This window comes from Bufo bufo, chromosome 3 (genome assembly GCF_905171765.1).
Source record: "Bufo bufo chromosome 3, aBufBuf1.1, whole genome shotgun sequence".
Lineage (NCBI taxonomy): Eukaryota > Metazoa > Chordata > Amphibia > Anura > Bufonidae > Bufo > Bufo bufo.
In genome coordinates, this window is record NC_053391.1 from 560608302 (window position 1) to 560625311 (window position 17010).

A 17010-nucleotide genomic window follows, 5' to 3' on the forward strand; every position below is an offset into this window, starting at 1 on the left:
TTCCGGATCCGGCCTTGCGGCAAGTGTTCCGGATTTTTGGCCGGAGCAAAAAGCGCAGCATGCTGCGGTATTTTCTCCGGCCAACAAACGTTCCGTACCGGAACTGAAGACATCCTGATGCATCCTGAACGGATTACTCTCCATTCAGAATGCATTAGGATAATCCTGATCAGGATTCTTCCGGCATAGAGCCCCGACGACGGAACTCTATGCCGGAAGACAATAACGCAGGTGTGAAAGAGCCCTAAACACACTCTGCTGACGGCAAACAATGAATTAGTATGGGGACGAGCGATGGCATTAGCAATTGCACCTCCCCATACTGTGGAGGAGATTGCTGCATGTAAATGCAGTGGTCTCCTTCACTGACGAGCATGCACTTGCTGGGAAGGGACATTTCCTTTCCGACAATCGTCTGTTTGATTGAACAGTATAAAAGGGACTTTAGGCTTTTAGGGTTGCCCGCACTGTTTTTGTCCAGCTGAAACCCTCCTTCACTGACGAGCATGCACTTGCTGGGAAGGGACATTTCCTTTCCGACAATCGTCTGTTTGATTGAACAGTATAAAAGGGACTTTAGGCTTTTAGGGTTGCCCGCACTGTTTTTGTCCAGCTGAAACCCGGCATTTATGCTGGAAACCATCCGAATCCATGCCAGTTAATGGGGTCCTGCGGTGAACAGCCCTATCCAGATGCGATGAACTCTTGCAGGCTGTTCCTCTGCCGGATACTGTGCTCCCCACTTCCCTGCCCAATTCTCTACATCACACGCTCTATATAGGGTGATTTAGGGTTGACTTATAATATTCCTAATAGACTAGTGTAGTTTAGAGGCTAATTCTAACTATGGCTGGTGGTCTAGCGTGGGTAACCTGATATCACTGAATGCCTAGAGTGAGTTAAAGCGATTGTGTCATCAGAAAATAATCTATTGTTTAAATTAAGTTTTCATGGTAAACATACACTCACCTAAAGAAATATTAGGAACACCTGTTCTATTTCTCATTAATGCAATTATCTAGTCAACCAATCACATGGCAGTTGCTTCAATGCATTTAGGGGTGTGGTCCTGGTCAAGACAATCTCCTGAACTCCAAACTGAATGTCAGAATGGGAAAGAAAGGTGATTTAAGCAATTTTGAGCGTGGCATGGTTGTTGGTGCCAGACGGGCCGGTCTGAGTATTTCACAATCTGCTCAGTTACTGGGATTTTCACACACAACCATTTCTAGGGTTTACAAAGAATGGTGTGAAAAGGGAAAAACATCCAGTATGCGGCAGTCCTGTGGGCAAAAATGTCTTGTGGATGCTAGAGGTCAGAGGAGAATGGGCCTAATGATTCAAGCTGATAGAAGAGCAACGTTGACTGAAATAACCACTCGTTACAACCGAGGTATGCAGCAAAGCATTTGTGAAGCCACAACACGCACAACCTTGAGGCGGATGGGCTACAACAGCAGAAGACCCCACCGGGTACCACTCATCTCCACTACAAATAGGAAAAAGAGGCTACAATTTGCACGAGCTCACCAAAATTGGACTGTTGAAGACTGGAAAAATGTTGCCTGGTCTGATGAGTCTCAATTTCTGTTGAGACATTCAAATGGTAGAGTCCGAATTTGGTGTAAACAGAATGAGAACATGTATCCATCCTCTGATGGCTACTTCCAGCAGGATAATGCACCATGTCACAAAGCTCGAATCATTTCAAATTGGTTTCTTGAACATGACAATGAGTTCACTGTACTAAAATGGCCCCCACAGTCACCAGATCTCAACCCAATAGAGCATCTTTGGGATGTGGTAGAACAGGAGCTTCGTGCCCTGGATGTGCATCCCTCAAATCTCCATCAACTGCAAGATGCTATCCTATCAATATGGGCCAACATTTCTAAAGAATGCTATCAGCACCTTGTTGAATCAATGCCACGTAGAATTAAGGCAGTTCTGAAGGCAAAAGGGGGTCCAACACCGTATTAGTATGGTGTTCCTAATAATTCTTTAGGTGAGTGTATATTTAAAGAATTTTCAGCAGTCATCTCATTATCACAGGTGGGATTAGAATGACAAATATCACCTATATATAAATAACACAGGACCCACTATTCACAATAGGTGATATCATGGAGAAAATTCTCCCAAAGAAGTCCATGAGTCAGCTACTGTCCATTGTGTCACTGGTCCATGGTAGCTGCTGTAAAGCATATCTCTAAATGCTGTTAACAACAGCTCAGGCAAGATGGCCGCCCCCATGAATAGGTTCAGGAAATAGAATTTAAAAAAAAATCTACAATCCTAAAATAAAAACTGTTTAGAAAAAAGGATGTTTAGCTATCTGGTAGAAAAAAATTATTGGTGACACATTCCCTTTAAATGAGTTCCCGGATTTTAAGAAACAAAATCGTATAATAAAACCAGCATTGCTCACCCGCCTCAGACAATGACTAGTTAAAAAGCATACTGCCTGGCAGGGCTGATCATGGTTACTAAAATGAGCCCTTTCTCTCTGCAATCGGTATTACTGATGCAGATATATTAATATTTTACATATATGTAAATGGTGTGCTCAGACCACCGAGGGGCTGGCTTAGTTCCTCGGAGCACCACTTCATCTCCACCTCTCTCTGTAACCACTTCCATAAGGCCTCTTGCACATGACCGTATGTATTTTGCAGACGGCAAAAAACGTATCCGCAAAAAATACAGATGACATCCGTGTGCATTCCGTATTTTCCGGAACGGAACAGATGGCCCTTCATAGAACAGTACTATCCTTGTCCGTAATGCGGACAATAATAGGACATGTTCTATTTTTTTGTGGAACGGAAATACGGACATACGGAAACGGAATGCACACTGAGTAACTTCCGTTTTTTTGCGGACCCATTGAAGGTAATGGTTCCGCATACGGTCCGTAAGAAAAACGGAACTGACACGGAAAGAAAATACGTTCGTGTACATTAGCCGTTCCGTTTTTGCGGGTTCTGTTTGCGGTCCCTATGTGGAAAAATTAATTTCAATAGTTCCACAAAAAAAAAAAAAGGAATGTACTCCGTATGCATTCCAATTCTGTATATTCGTTCCGTGAAAAGATAGAACTTGTTCTATTATTGCCCGCAAATAAAGTTCTGTCGCTCCATCCAATTCATTGAGTCCGCAAAAAATACGGAAACATACGGAACACATCCGTATTTTGCGGATTCATCCCCACTTTGCCCATGTGTTTACTTTTTACAAACATTACTGTAATGATTACAAATTTCATGTTTTCGTTTGCGATCCGCAAAAACGGATCGCATACAGAAACCATACGGAGAAGTTTTTGTGGAAATACGGAACGGAAACAAAAAAAGGAACAACGGATCGGTGAAGAACGGACCACAAAATACAGAAAAATACATATGGTCGTGTACAAGAGGCCTAAGACTGACAGGGTCAGGTATCCTTACAGTGTAGTGTCCCACTAGGTAGGCATGGGCACTACACAAGGGTCAATTTGGTGACGTGTTACTCCTACTCACAAGGGACAGAAATATTATATTTAACTATGCATTTAATGTATTTTTCTATGTGTTTTTACATGCAATGTTTCCCCTGTATTATGCATTGCAGGCCTATTAGGGTGTAGTTAGGCATCCTAGACACTAGAGGGAGATAGGGAGCCCCTAGTATAAATGTCCAGGCCCAGACAGGGAGGAGTTAGTTCATAGTCAGGAGTCTGTGGAGACAGAAGTGAGAAGGTACCAGCCAGAGATATGCTGAGGGCCTCCTCCTGACATGCAGCTTGATAGCCCTGGCTGCTAGCTACATCCAGGAGGCTAGTGAAGAACTCTAGCCTGCCTGTAGATCAAGTGAGCCTCAGTTAGCTCAGAAGATTACCCCAGTAATAGGAATGGACCTCCTGGGAGAAACCTGCAGCTTCCCTACCAAGTAAGGACAACACAGCAAGGTCAGATAAGTAACCTGATGGGCAGAGGTACTATAAAGTAAAGAGCAAGCGCAATACTGGAGGAAGGATTTATATACCAAGGATTTAAGCCAGCAATTAGGCATCCGGGCCTTGGGATCCAGCCAGCTAGAATAGCTGAAGGGGATAGAGCAGCATTGTACTGCAAAGCATTAACTGTATACCCTCCAAGTATCTTGCATGATTAATACCTGCCACTATTGAAAGTCAACCTGCTTGTGGAGTTTTGTTCAAGGGACTGCCTTACCATTTACTGAAACTACGTGTACAAAGTTGGACTGTTTTTCCAAAGTAAAGCAACGTTTGGTTCACCAACTGTGTATTCATTTACTACTCCTACAAACCGGTGTGCCACCGTTACAGGCACTGGCGTCACGAACCTTAAAGGGACCTTACCTAAGGCACTGAAAACACCTACAACATCCAGGGCACCTCACACAACATCAGGCCTGGACCCTATCTACAGAGTGTGCCCCAGAGGAACTAGTGTCTGCCTCTCCTTCACTGTTGCATGCCTGACCAGGGTTCTCCTCAGAAAAGTGAGTAACCCTTGATTGCCCATACCGTGACCTCACTGTCGCTACACCCTGCAGGTCTGGCGTGCTGCATAAATTGGCGTCACGAACAGGATACGATCATTCCTGCGCCATTGCGGATATAAAAACTGTGTGCCATTATATGCCTTAAAGTGACCAAGCCCTAATTGATTTATTGAAAATTGCTGGGCCAAAGTGAACTGTAATAATTTGCGGTGTGAAGATTTTATTGTCTGGACTGTTTGCCGTTTGTTTAAGCCACCGCTTGCTGTCCGTGAATCGACAGCGATTTTGCTCAAAGATGGCCGCTTAGCTTGCTTGGATTTACTGCTGCGTCATCTTCATACCTTGTTTGGCGGGAAAAGTTGGCGCCTTCTGCTGAAAAGAGCGGGAAAGTCTACATGTCGGCGCCACCGCCCTGTCTGGACATTTGCATGTCTGCAGAAATGGACTCCGCCTCCCCCATACTGGAGTACCTGGGGTGCGGCCTCCCAGTGCAATGGGAGGATCTGTCTGAAATTGTTAGCGCCACCCTGTCGCTCTCCAGAGAAGGATCGAGCATGTTGAAGAGTGAAGACTGCTCTGCTGGGATGTCCGCGCCTGATCTGTTGAAAATGGATCCTAGTACTATGGAGCAAGAGGACGCTCCACCGGCCTACTCCCCGGGAACGGAGAGACCCGCCTGCCCGCCACCGAGGACACAACCAGAGAACTACTATGGCTCCTGGAGAGACTTTTTCCAGCCCTCATTTAAATGGTCGGCGCTGATGGCAGAGATCCGGGAGGCCGCCATAAAGAAGACTACCAAGACAAAAATCTACTATGAGGAACTGGCAAAGACCGTTCATGATCGCCACACTGACACCCAACCCCGCCTGGAAAGGAGAAAGGGGTTGGTTGTGGCATTTGACAAGGACCGTGGCTACGGTTTTATCCAAGATTATACTACCGGCAGAGACTTGTATGTTAATCGGAGGTCCGTCAAGCGGAGCTACCTCCCGGAACACATGCATAACCTCCGTGAGGGAGAGGAAGTGGAGTTCACCACTGCCGAGGGCCTGCGAGGCCCATATGCCACTGCTGTGACCCGTCCCAGAAAAGAACCGGAGGACTGGGAAGCTGATGAGGACTACACTGGCTGCGAGCGTGAACCAGCGCGCTCTCCACAACCGGCCCATCATGCATTTCAAGAGCAGGGCTCTTTCATTGGCCCGAACGTATTCTGGCAACCAACGGTAGTGGAGAAGTATGTGAGCCCATATCCGTCCCCTGAGCTGCCTCGCCGGGAGAAAACTATCAAAGAGCTAGAGAACCTGGAGCGATTCCATGCGACCCTGGACGACATTCGCAAGGGGAAAAGACCAGATGCGTCACCTGAACCTGCAGCGGCTGCGCAGGATGCGACTCCCCTACCTGTACCAGCGGAAGCTCCGGAAGACAGCGATCCTGAAACCGAGAGTCTGGATGACCAAATCGTCCGTCTGGAAGAAAAGCTGCAGGAACTGCACCGAATTGCCACCGCCAGAATCCGGACGCCACCTAGAAAGGAAGTGGTTTGACTCCAATACTCGGACATCGCTGGGTCAGAGGTAAGGGTACCTGTCCCTACCAGCCGGCCACCTACTGCAACTGCGGCTGCGTTGAGGCCCCCAAGGAGGCCCTCTCACACTGTGTCCCGCTGTGCAGAGTCAGTTGTCATGGAACCCACCGGACCGCTTGCAGCAGCGGTACCCAGGCCAGTGCAGCAGCCCACAATTGTCATGCCTGCACCGGTGCGGTCAGCAACCGTGATCACCCCTAGGCCTATGGGGCCAATACCTATTAGGGGTCCTTTCATGCTGCAGATGCCCCCCAATACTGTGTTGTGGGCACATCCGCCTGTTGATGCTTACTACAGGCCCCATCTGCAAAGTGGATTTGATACGCCCCTGTGAATTGGCCTGCTAGGCCATTGATTTATTTGATTTCTTTCATCAAGGGACCTTATTAAAAGAGGATTTAACCCTTCCAGGACAGGAGTCCTTTGTTGCTGCTGCCAGTTACCCACGGCTCAGTGGTAGTGTCGCCCACTGAAATACCAATTGCATCAAAGCCATGTTGTTTACAGGACCTCCTGCCTGCTTCTTCAATATTTGAGCCAAGTTGTGCCTAATTTTTATGTTGCACCTTTAACCCTTTTTAACCCCCTTTTCAGGTTGATTAAGGGTATTACAGCACTTATTTTTATATATGCCATTGGAATAATGTGGGCTATTTTTTATGTGCTGTCATTTTATTGTGCAACCTAAGTCTAAGGAAATGCGCCCAGGGATAGACTCAAATGCACATGAGCCTCTGAGATATTGCTACTTTAAAGAAATGTGCCCAGAGATGGACTCCACTGTATGCGAGCCTCTGTGATCTTGTACTTCTGCCCTTGCTATAAATAAGAAAGGAACCTGGGTACGGACTCATGTTTGTTCTTTGAGCCTCCAAGAACTTTTAATTGTTTTGCATTTTTCTACTGTTCTATTATGGACAATTTGCACTTAAATTATTATATGGACAATCCTGGTATTATTGATACGCTGCACCAGGTCAGCGCCCCTGTTCCCTTACGTTATCCTGAGAGAAGAGAACGACGCCCCTTTTCACCGTACTTGCTCCTAAGCCAGTGGAACTGCCTGATGTATACATATAATGTATTTTGCAAATGTAAATGTGTTTTCCTGCTTTGCCTTATTTCTCTTTTTCAGGTGCAGTATCCAGCTGGGCAGGGCCCCTTCATGTTGCGCCGAGGACGGGCAACGTCATAGCGTGGGGGTATGTAGTGTCCCACTAGGTAGGCGTGGGCACTACACAAGGGTCAATTTGGTGACGTGTTACTCCTACTCACAAGGGACAGAAATATTATATTTAACTATGCATTCAATGTATTTTTCTATGTGTTTTTACATGCAATGTTTCCCCTGTATTATGCATTGCAGGCCTATTAGGGTGTAGTTAGGCATCCTAGACACTAGAGGGAGATAGGGAGCCCCTAGTATAAATGTCCAGGCCCAGACAGGGAGGAGTTAGTTCATAGTCAGGAGTCTGTGGAGACAGAAGTGAGAAGGCACCAGCCAGAGATATGCTGAGGGCCTGCTCCTGACATGCAGCTTGATAGCCCTGGCTGCTAGCTACGTCCAGGAGGCTAGTGAAGAACTCTAGCCTGCCTGTAGATCAAGTGAGCCTCAGTTAGCTCAGAAGATTACCCCAGTAGTAGGAATGTACCTCCTGGGAGAAACCTGCAGCTTCCCTACCAAGTAAGGACAACACAGCAAGGTCAGATAAGTAACCTGATGGGCAGAGGTACTATAAAGTAAAGAGCAATCGCCAATACTGGAGGAAGGATTTATATACCAAGGATTTAAGCCAGCAATTAGGCATCCGGGCCTTGGGATCCAGCCAGCTAGAATAGCTGAAGGGGATAGAGCAGCATTGTACTGCAAAGCATTAACTGTTTACCCTCCAAGTATCTTGCATGATTAATACCTGCCACTATTGAAAGTCAACCTGCTTGTGGAGTATTGTTCAAGGGACTGCATTACCATTTACTGAAACTACGTGTACAAAGCTGGACTGTTTTTCCAAAGTAAAGCAACGTTTGGTTCACCAACTGTGTATTCATTTACTACTCCTACAAACCGGTGTGCCACCGTTACAGGCACTGGCGTCACGAACCTTAAAGGGACCTTACCTAAGGCACTCAAAACACCTACAACATCCAGGGCACCTCACACAACATCAGGCCTGGTCCCTATCTACAGAGTGTGCCCCAGAGGAACTAGTGTCTGCCTCTCCTTCACTGTTGCATGCCTGCCCTGGGTTCTCTTAAGAAAAGTGAGTAACCCTCGATTGCCCATACCGTGACCTCACTGTCGCTACACCCTGCAGGTCTGGCGTGCTGCAACAGCTTCTATGCCTGGACCTAAAATCTCGCACATGCGCCAACGCAGTGAAGATTGCAGGGCGGTCATCCCCATTTCCAGATGGGAAATGCATAGAAAGGTGGCTGAGCATGGCTCTTTCCATCCACTTTTCTATGAGTCACAGACACAGCCAAGCATGAGCTGAGCAATATAGACAGATTTTCCCATTTCAGATTTGTTCTCATATGAAAAGGCTCTCTGTTTAATATTGAAAACATGCCGAGTAGTGATGGACGAACATCGGCCCGGAAGGTTCGCGATAAAATGTTTGTGATCCGCGCGTTCGCGGCAGGCCCCATTGACTTTAATGGCAGACGAACCTGAAAAACCTTCAGGTCATATTTGCAGCCACCAAATACTTACTAGAAGTGCACAAATAGTCCCACAACATGGACAGTAACATACCAGAGGGGGATAATTGGCAAAAATTTCCACAAAAAATATGTATTTTAATCAGGGGCCATTTTTATGCGTCTTAAAGGGAAACTCTTAGAAATGTGCCCTGCTGTAGCCTAGAAATTTTTTATTTTAGGCCACGGGAGTACAGGTCCCAAAAATTAGGCATTCACCTGACAGAAAAGAACTTGTGATTATGTGGCTGGAGGTACATTAGGAGGTTACTGGATACAAATTAGGCATTCACCTGACAGAAAAGGCCTTTTATGCCGCTGTATATACATAAGACAAGGAACATTCTTTGTTCTGTGTGGTGGCGGATATGTGTGGGCTGGCATGAGGAAATTCAATTACACGTGGTCGTCACAGGTGTTGAATTCCTCCGAGATCCATGCCTCAATCATTTTTAGAAATGTGAGGTAGCCCACACTGTCGTGAGCTAGGCGAGTGCGCTTATCGGTCACGATCCCCCCTGCTGCGCTGAACGTCCTTTCGGACAGGACACTGGACGAGGGGCAAGCCAAGAGTTCCATGGCAAATTGTGCAGCTCTGGCCCAGGGCCGGTGCTATAATAAGGCAGACCAAGTGGCTGCCTTAGGGCGCAGAGATGGGGGGGGCGGAAAAATGAAACTTTTTTTTTTTTTTAAATACCCCATATTTTTCCCCTGGGTCTTATAGGACGAATACTATTGAAGCGCTTCCATTTTGGAAGTGCTTCATTAGTACCGGAGGACCGGGAAGTGGTGAAGGATCTGTACTCACCGCTTCCTGGTCCTCCGCTCGGCTGTCTGCTGTAAAGGGCTGCGCACCATGTGACCTCACTGTGCGCAGCCTTCACAGCTGACAGCCGAGAACCAGGAAGAAGAGAGAGAGCGCTGGTGGTGAGGAGCGGTGGCTTCCAGGAGCAGGAGAGGTAAGTTATTTTTCTTTATTTTATTTGTGCTGATAAACTGACATGGGGGGCATGATGGCTGACATGGGGGGGGCATGATGGCTGACATGGGGGGGCATGATGGCTGACATGGGGGGGCATGATGGCTGACATGGGGGCATGATGGCTGACATGGGAGGCTGATGGCTGACATGGGGGCATGATGTCTGACATGGGGGGCTGATGGCTGACATGGGGGGGCTGATGGCTGACATAGAATGTGTCGGCAGATAAGAACCATTCGGCCCATCTAGTCTGCCCAATATACTGAGTACTATGGATAGCCGCTGGCCCTATCTTATATGAAGGATAGCCTTATGCCTATCCCATGCATGCTTAAACCCCTTCACTGTATTTGCAGCTACCACTTCTGCAGGAAGGCTATTCCATGCATCCACTACTCTCTCAGTAAAGTAATACTTCCTTATATTACTTTTAAACCTTTGCCCCTCTAATTTAAAACTGTGTCCTCTTGTGGTAGTTTTTCTTCTTTTAAATATGCTCTCCTCCTTTACCGAGTTGATTCCCTTTATGTATTTAAAAGTTTCTATCATATCCCCTCTGTCTCTTCTTTCTTCCAAGCTATACATGTTAAGGTCCTTTAACCTTTCCTGGTAAGTTTTATCCTGCAATCCATGTACTAGTTTAGTAGCTCTTCTCTGAACTCTCTCTAGAGTATCTATATCCTTCTGGAGATATGGCCTCCAGTACTGCGCACAATACTCCAAGTGAGGTCTCACCAGTGTTCTGTACAGCGGCATAAGCACTTCACTCTTTCTACTGCTTATACCTCTTCCTATACATCCAAGCATTCTGCTGGCATTTCGTGCTGCCCTATTACATTGTCTTCCCTCCTTTAAGTCTTCTGAAATAATTACTCCTAAATCCCTTTCCTCAGATACTGAGGTCAGGACTGTGTCAAATATTCTATATTCTGCCCTTGGGTTTTTACGCCCCAGGTGCATTATCTTGCACTTATCCACATTAAATTTCAGCTGCCAGAGTTCTGACCATTCTTCTAGTTTTCCTAAATCCTTTTCCATTTGGCGTTTCCCTCCAGGAACATCAACCCTGTTACATATCTTTGTGTCATCAGCAAAAAGACAAACCTTACCAGCGAGGCCTTTTGCAATATCACTTATGAAGATATTAAACAAAATCGGTCCCAGTACAGATCCCTGTGGAACCCCACTGGTAACATGACCTTGTTTTGAATGTTCTCCATTGACTACAACCCTCTGCTGTCTGTCACTCTGCTGTCCTATTTGAAGCCCCCCTGATGCACCCCTAGACTAGAAACTACAGAAAAAGTGACCCCATTTTAGAAACTACACCCCTCAAGGTATTCAAAACTGATTTTACAAACTTTGTTAACCGTTTAGGTGTTGCACAAGAGTTAATTGAAAATGAATAAGACATTTCAGAATTTCACTTTTTTAGGCAGATTTTCCATTTTAATCATTTTTTTCCACTAACAAAGCAAGGATTAACAGCCAAACGAAATTCAATATTTATTGCCCTGATTCTGTAGTTTACAGAAACCCCCTATATGTGGTCGTAAACTGCTGTACGGGGACACACGGCAGGGCACAGAAGGAAAGGAACGCCATATGGATTTTGGAGGGAAGATTTTACTGGGATCAATTTAAGTTGCCATGTCACATTTGAAGACCCCCTGATGCACCCCTAGAGAAGAAACTACAAAAAAGTGACCCCATTTTGGAAACTACAGGATAAGGTGGCAGTTTTGTTGGTACTATTTTAGGGTACAGATGATTTTTTGTTGCTCTATAATTACACTTTTTGAGAGCAAGGTAAAAAAAAAATAGCTGTTTTAACACTGTTTTTATTTTTTGCTATTTACAACGTTCATCTGACAGGTTAGATCATGAGCTATTTTTATAGAGCAGATTGTTACGGACGCGACAATACCAAATATTTTTTTGGTTGTTTGTTTCAGTTTTATATAATAAAGCATTTTTGAAAAAAATGATTTTTTAGTGTCTCCATATTCTGAAAGCTATAGTTTTTTTTATTTTTTGGGTGACTGTCTTATGTAGGGGCTAATTTTTTTCAGTATGAGATGATGGTTTGATTGATACTATTTTGGGGTGCGTATGACTGTTTGATCGCTTGCTATTACACTTCTTGTGGTATAAAGTGAAGAAAATGGCTTTTTGATACCATTTTTATTAGATTTTTTTTACAGTGTTCACCTGAGGGGTTAAATCACGTGATATTTTTATAGAGAAGGTTGTTACTGACGTGGCGATACCTAAAATGTATGCTTTTTTTTATTTATTTAAGCTTTATACACTAATATTATTTTTGAAACAAAAAAGAAAATAATGTTTTAGTGTCACCATAGTCTGAGAGCCAGTTTTTTTTTTTTTTTGGGCGATTCTCTTAGGTAGGGTATCATTTATGTGAGATGAGATGACGGTTTGATTGGTACAATTTTGGGGTGCATATGATTTTTGGTCGCTTGCTATTCCACTTTTTGTGATGTAAGGTGACAAAATGGCTTTTTGACACCGTTTTTATTTCATCTTTTTTTTTACGGTGTTCACCTGAGGGGTTAAATCATGTGATATTTTTATAGAGAAGGTTGTTACGGACGCGGCGATACCTAAAATGTATACTTTTTTTTCATTTAAGTTTTATACACTAATAGTTTTGAATCATGAGCCATATTTTTTTTTTTTTTTTTGGCCGATTTTCTTAGGTCCCCTCACAGGTCCGGCCATCAGAGGCCCCCAGGGATGGACAACCCCTTTAATAACTGTGGCCATTTTACCTTGTCCATCCCAATACAGGATATTATGGAGGGGTAACTGCTGGGACCACCACCCTGTCACCGGCTGCATAGTCACTCTCCATGATACAGGCCATACATAACTAATATCCAACCAATATGCCGTGAAGGCACCAGACAGGAAGCCCTTCTTATCTGGCCTCAGGCAGTGAAGAGGTTAAGCTCACCCCTATCTATAATGCAAAAATGGACGGTATTCATAAAAACAGTTTTCAGGTCTTTGTGTATGATTGGTGTCACCCATAGCAACCAACTACAAGGGCAATCACTGGCTGGTGACTACCATCCCGGCGCCGCCATGTATGCACGTCACAACGTTCCATACTTCCATGGTAGGTCGTCCAGTTATTTCCCCTGGAATTGACCCCTCTCTCCCCTCGGTGATTTTCGTCCCCCTCCGTCTCTGATCGGAAATCTTCGTACATTTCCGGAGACTCCGTCCAATCCTAGCTTTTCTTTCAAATTTGCCCGTGGGACTACGACTATTTTTTTGTTCGCCTGTTGGCCACGCCTCCCTTGCGCGTATCGGAATGCGGCCTTCTCATTGGCGGATTCTGTTTTCCTCACCCACTGCCTGCTCGAAGCCCCGCCTACGGCTCCCCCTAGTTAGAGAATCCTCTAGCACGGCGGCTTCACAGGACCCGGCACCGGAGCCTCGGTGGTTTAGTCGGTGCAGTCAGCTCGGTATCCAGCAGGCGTATAACGGTAGGTGTGCACGGGGAGGCGCGTGGTGCGGCTCGTGCTCTGCTCCCATGGTAATCACGGAATTTCAATTGTGTGCTGCGCGGTGCGATGAGGGCCGCACACGGTTGTCTGGGTGGGGGGTGCGCACCGGCTGCAGAGGCTACGTGTGAGGATGCCCGGGGGAGAGGTGAAGAAGAAGAAGGCAGGGCAGGATGGAGCTGTGGTGTCATATGTGCCTGGGTAATAGTCGTCCCCTTGAAGGATGCTGAGGGGCTGGACTATGGCGAACTGGCAGGCCACTTACCGGTATCTCAGGGCTGATGTGGCTTCTAGAGTGTCTCTATTCACTTCCTATTCACGACCCTGGAAATCTTAAAGGGTGTCTCCATTTTGGCCACCTACACAGCTGAATGTAAGCCACCTGCTCCTGAAGTCTGTTCTGTACAGGTCTGTCCTCCTTGTATACCTGTCAGATGGCAAGCGGCGGGTAACCTGGACTAGGCTTCTGAGGGTACTTCTTGGCTATGGGTTTTGATTATTGGCCATTTGACTACAGAATTTTCCTGGCTCGCTCCTAACGTGTGCACCCAAATCTGTAGGCTCCCTTTGTTGCTAAAGTACAAATTTTTAAGGTGCCCTGGTGGCTTCTGGTTGTCAGAGGCCACAGCTTGGTAAGTGTTCGCTGCAGGGTAGAAGATCTCCTCCTCCTGGGTGGTTAGTCCTGAGGAGCGGAAGGTATATGGATAAGGCTACTTCCACACTTGCGGCAGAGTGATTCGGCAATCTGCATGCAAACGGCATCTGTCTTACAAATGCATTGCAAGAACGGATGTGATCCGGAGAAATGGATCCGATATATATATATATATATATATATATATATATATATATATATATATATATTCGTCGTTCAGTGACTGAACTGAAGACATCCTGAACAGAATACTCTCCATTCAGAATGCATGGGGATAAAACGGATCAGTTCTTTTCCGGTATAGAGCCCCTAGGATGGAACTCAGCCCCGGAAAAGATTAACGCTAGTGTGAAAGTACTCTAAAATAAAGCTGAAGTTATATAAAAATAAATACATATTTCTAAATGAAGCTGAATTTATATAAATAAGATAACAGTAGCGGTACTTTCACACTAGAGTTTTTCTTTTCCGGTGCTGAGTTCCGTCCTAGGGGCTCTATACCGGAAAATAACTGATCAGTTTTATCCCTATGCATTCTGAATGGAGAGCAATCCGTTCAGGATGTCTTCAGTTCAGTCTTTTTGACTGTTCAGGACGGAGATAATACCGCAGCATGCTACAGTTTTATCTCGGCCAACAATCTGGAACACTTGCTAGAATGCCGGATCCAGCATTTTTTTTTTACATAGGAATGTATTAGTGCAGGATCCGACATAAAAAATACCAGGATGCCCGATCCGTCCTTCCGGAAAAAAAAGTTAAAAAAATAAATGCTGGATCCGTTTTTCCGGATGACACCGGAAAGACGGATCCGGCATTTCAATGCATTTGTAAGACTGATCAGAATCCGGATCAGTCTTACAAATGACATCAGTTGGCATACGTTTTGACGGATCCAGCAGGCAGTTCCGCTGTCGGAACTGCCTGCCGGAATCCTCTGCCGCAAGTGTGAAAGTAGCCTTAATAAAGCTGAATCTGTCTAAAATAATATATAAACTACTAATAAATATGTTGAAAAAGCTGAGTGATCTGCAGAATGGGTGGGAAGTTGTTAGATTGACCTGAATCTGCAATGAATTAGAAGTAACTGCTGTTTACACCGCACGAGTCTCCAGAGATTGAGAAGTGAATCAGCGCTGATCGTGTCGACATAATGGTGGATCCTTAAGAGCTGTTTGCACGCAAAAGGCCTTGTGTTTTTAGAAAGTGTAGTAGATTTTGTGACTGATTAGTGACATTCTTTTGTGACTGACGCTTATTTGTGGGGCTTATTATTGCCCTCCCTGTAAATGGCCTTAGGCGGTGTGGAGGGCTCGGCCATGTAATAAATACCTCCGTCTAGCAGAGTCCTGTCCTGCACTGGGTTTTAATAATATGCCGTGGCTTCCAGGTGGAAACAACGAAGGGTGGTCACATATGAATGCCAGCATAGGGTCATAGGGTTTCTGATCCGATGTGCACATGCTGCGAGAATTGACATGTATTTCATGGCCCAGAAGTATCAGACACACAAGTTCATTAGATGGAATGCTTTCTTGGAAGACAAAGTCCATAACTCATTTCAGGGGCTAGCTCCTTCCTTGATCTCCGGATAATTGGAGGAAGGGGCTTGATCCTGAAGTGCATTATTGATAGAATTTATTTTCCAATGTAGATTTTCATCTGCTGCAGCGTGTGCTTGGTACTTCTGCATTTTTACGGCATCCATGTGGCAAACTGGGAGGCCTTACCACACCATCAGGTGGGCACTAGTGTTTTAAGTTCGTCGTCTAAAGTTCGGGTTTGGGTTATCGAAGAATCGCGTTATGGATTCTAAATTCCGTTATGGTTGGAATCCATAACGCGATTCTTCGATGACGCCGGACTTAAAACACAAGTTCGCTCAACGCTAGTGGGCACCAGCACTAACATCACTGTATAGACAAGTCTTCTGGACGGCGCTCCGCTCTTTTTTCTACTAAGGGCTCATGCACACGACACATATGTATTTTGCGGTCCGGAAAATCGGATCCGCAAAAAATACAGATGACATTCGTGCGCATTTCGTATTTTGTGGAACGGAACAGCTGGTCCCTAATAGAACAGAACTGTCCTTGTCTGTAATGCGGAGAATAGCAGGACATGTTCTATTTTTTTTTTTTTTTGTAGAACGGACATACGGAAACGTAATGCACACGGAGTAACTTCATTTTTGGTTTTTTTGCAGACCCATTGAAATCAATGGTTCCGCATATGGTCCGCAAAAAAAAACAAAAAAAAAAAACAGAACAAACACGGAAAGAAAATTAATTTGTGTGTATGAGCCCTAACTCTGATAGATCCCATCCTGTGTGAGTGAGGGATACTGCCGCCCAGACCCCATAGGTTTCTGGTTTTCCTCCATTTATCCAAACCTTGGCACTGAAAATATTAGTGAAGTAAATATTTGCACCGTGAAGAAGACCTATTAGTCAGTTTACAGACCGGCTATTTAAGGAAACACATGCAAATCGAAAATTTAGTTTTCGAGTTTATTTTTTGAATAGCGAGAAGATGCTGTAGACACCATCCAGTCTTCCAGGGCTTGTGAAGGCCAGGTGTCCGAGACAGCCGGGGGAGGGGAGTGGTCATTTTAATGTCAGTATGGTGTTGTAACTGGCTGAGATTCTGTCTGCAGACTTGGATGAACATGTCTCGCCCACTGTGTCTACCCAACCTCATTTCTGCCACACGTCCTTTTGATGACTATTTCAAAATGCATGCGGTATTGGAAGTTGTGTAGAAAACTTTTTGTCAGATCTCAGGAGCCAGAAATCCTCTTGCATGGCTTCTGGTGATGCCTTCGCTTCCTCTACTCCCACCACCGGGTTTTGAAACTTCAGAATATTGAGGAGCCTACCCTGTTCAGTTTAGGAATCCAAGTTAAGAGCCAGAGCTTAGTCCCTGAAGGATAGGTCTACTCTTGACCCCTGTTTGCCCGTAATTTAAGCTTTGGGGAAATTTAATGCCAGGCCAACTAGGTTAGCAATATTTAATCCTCAGAAAACCCTGTAAAGTG

General features: G+C 45.3%; 1 protein-coding gene across 1 annotated transcript in view; it reads left to right on the forward strand.

Moving 5' to 3' along the window:
• The first annotated feature begins 13178 nt into the window (after nt 1-13178).
• SPATS2 (spermatogenesis associated serine rich 2) overlaps nt 13179-17010 on the forward strand; it is a 96094-nt gene continuing 92262 nt past the window's right edge. The window contains exon 1 of the mRNA XM_040425542.1: nt 13179-13300. The gene's annotated coding sequence lies outside the window, so the exon portion shown is untranslated. The remainder of the gene's footprint in view (nt 13301-17010) is intronic.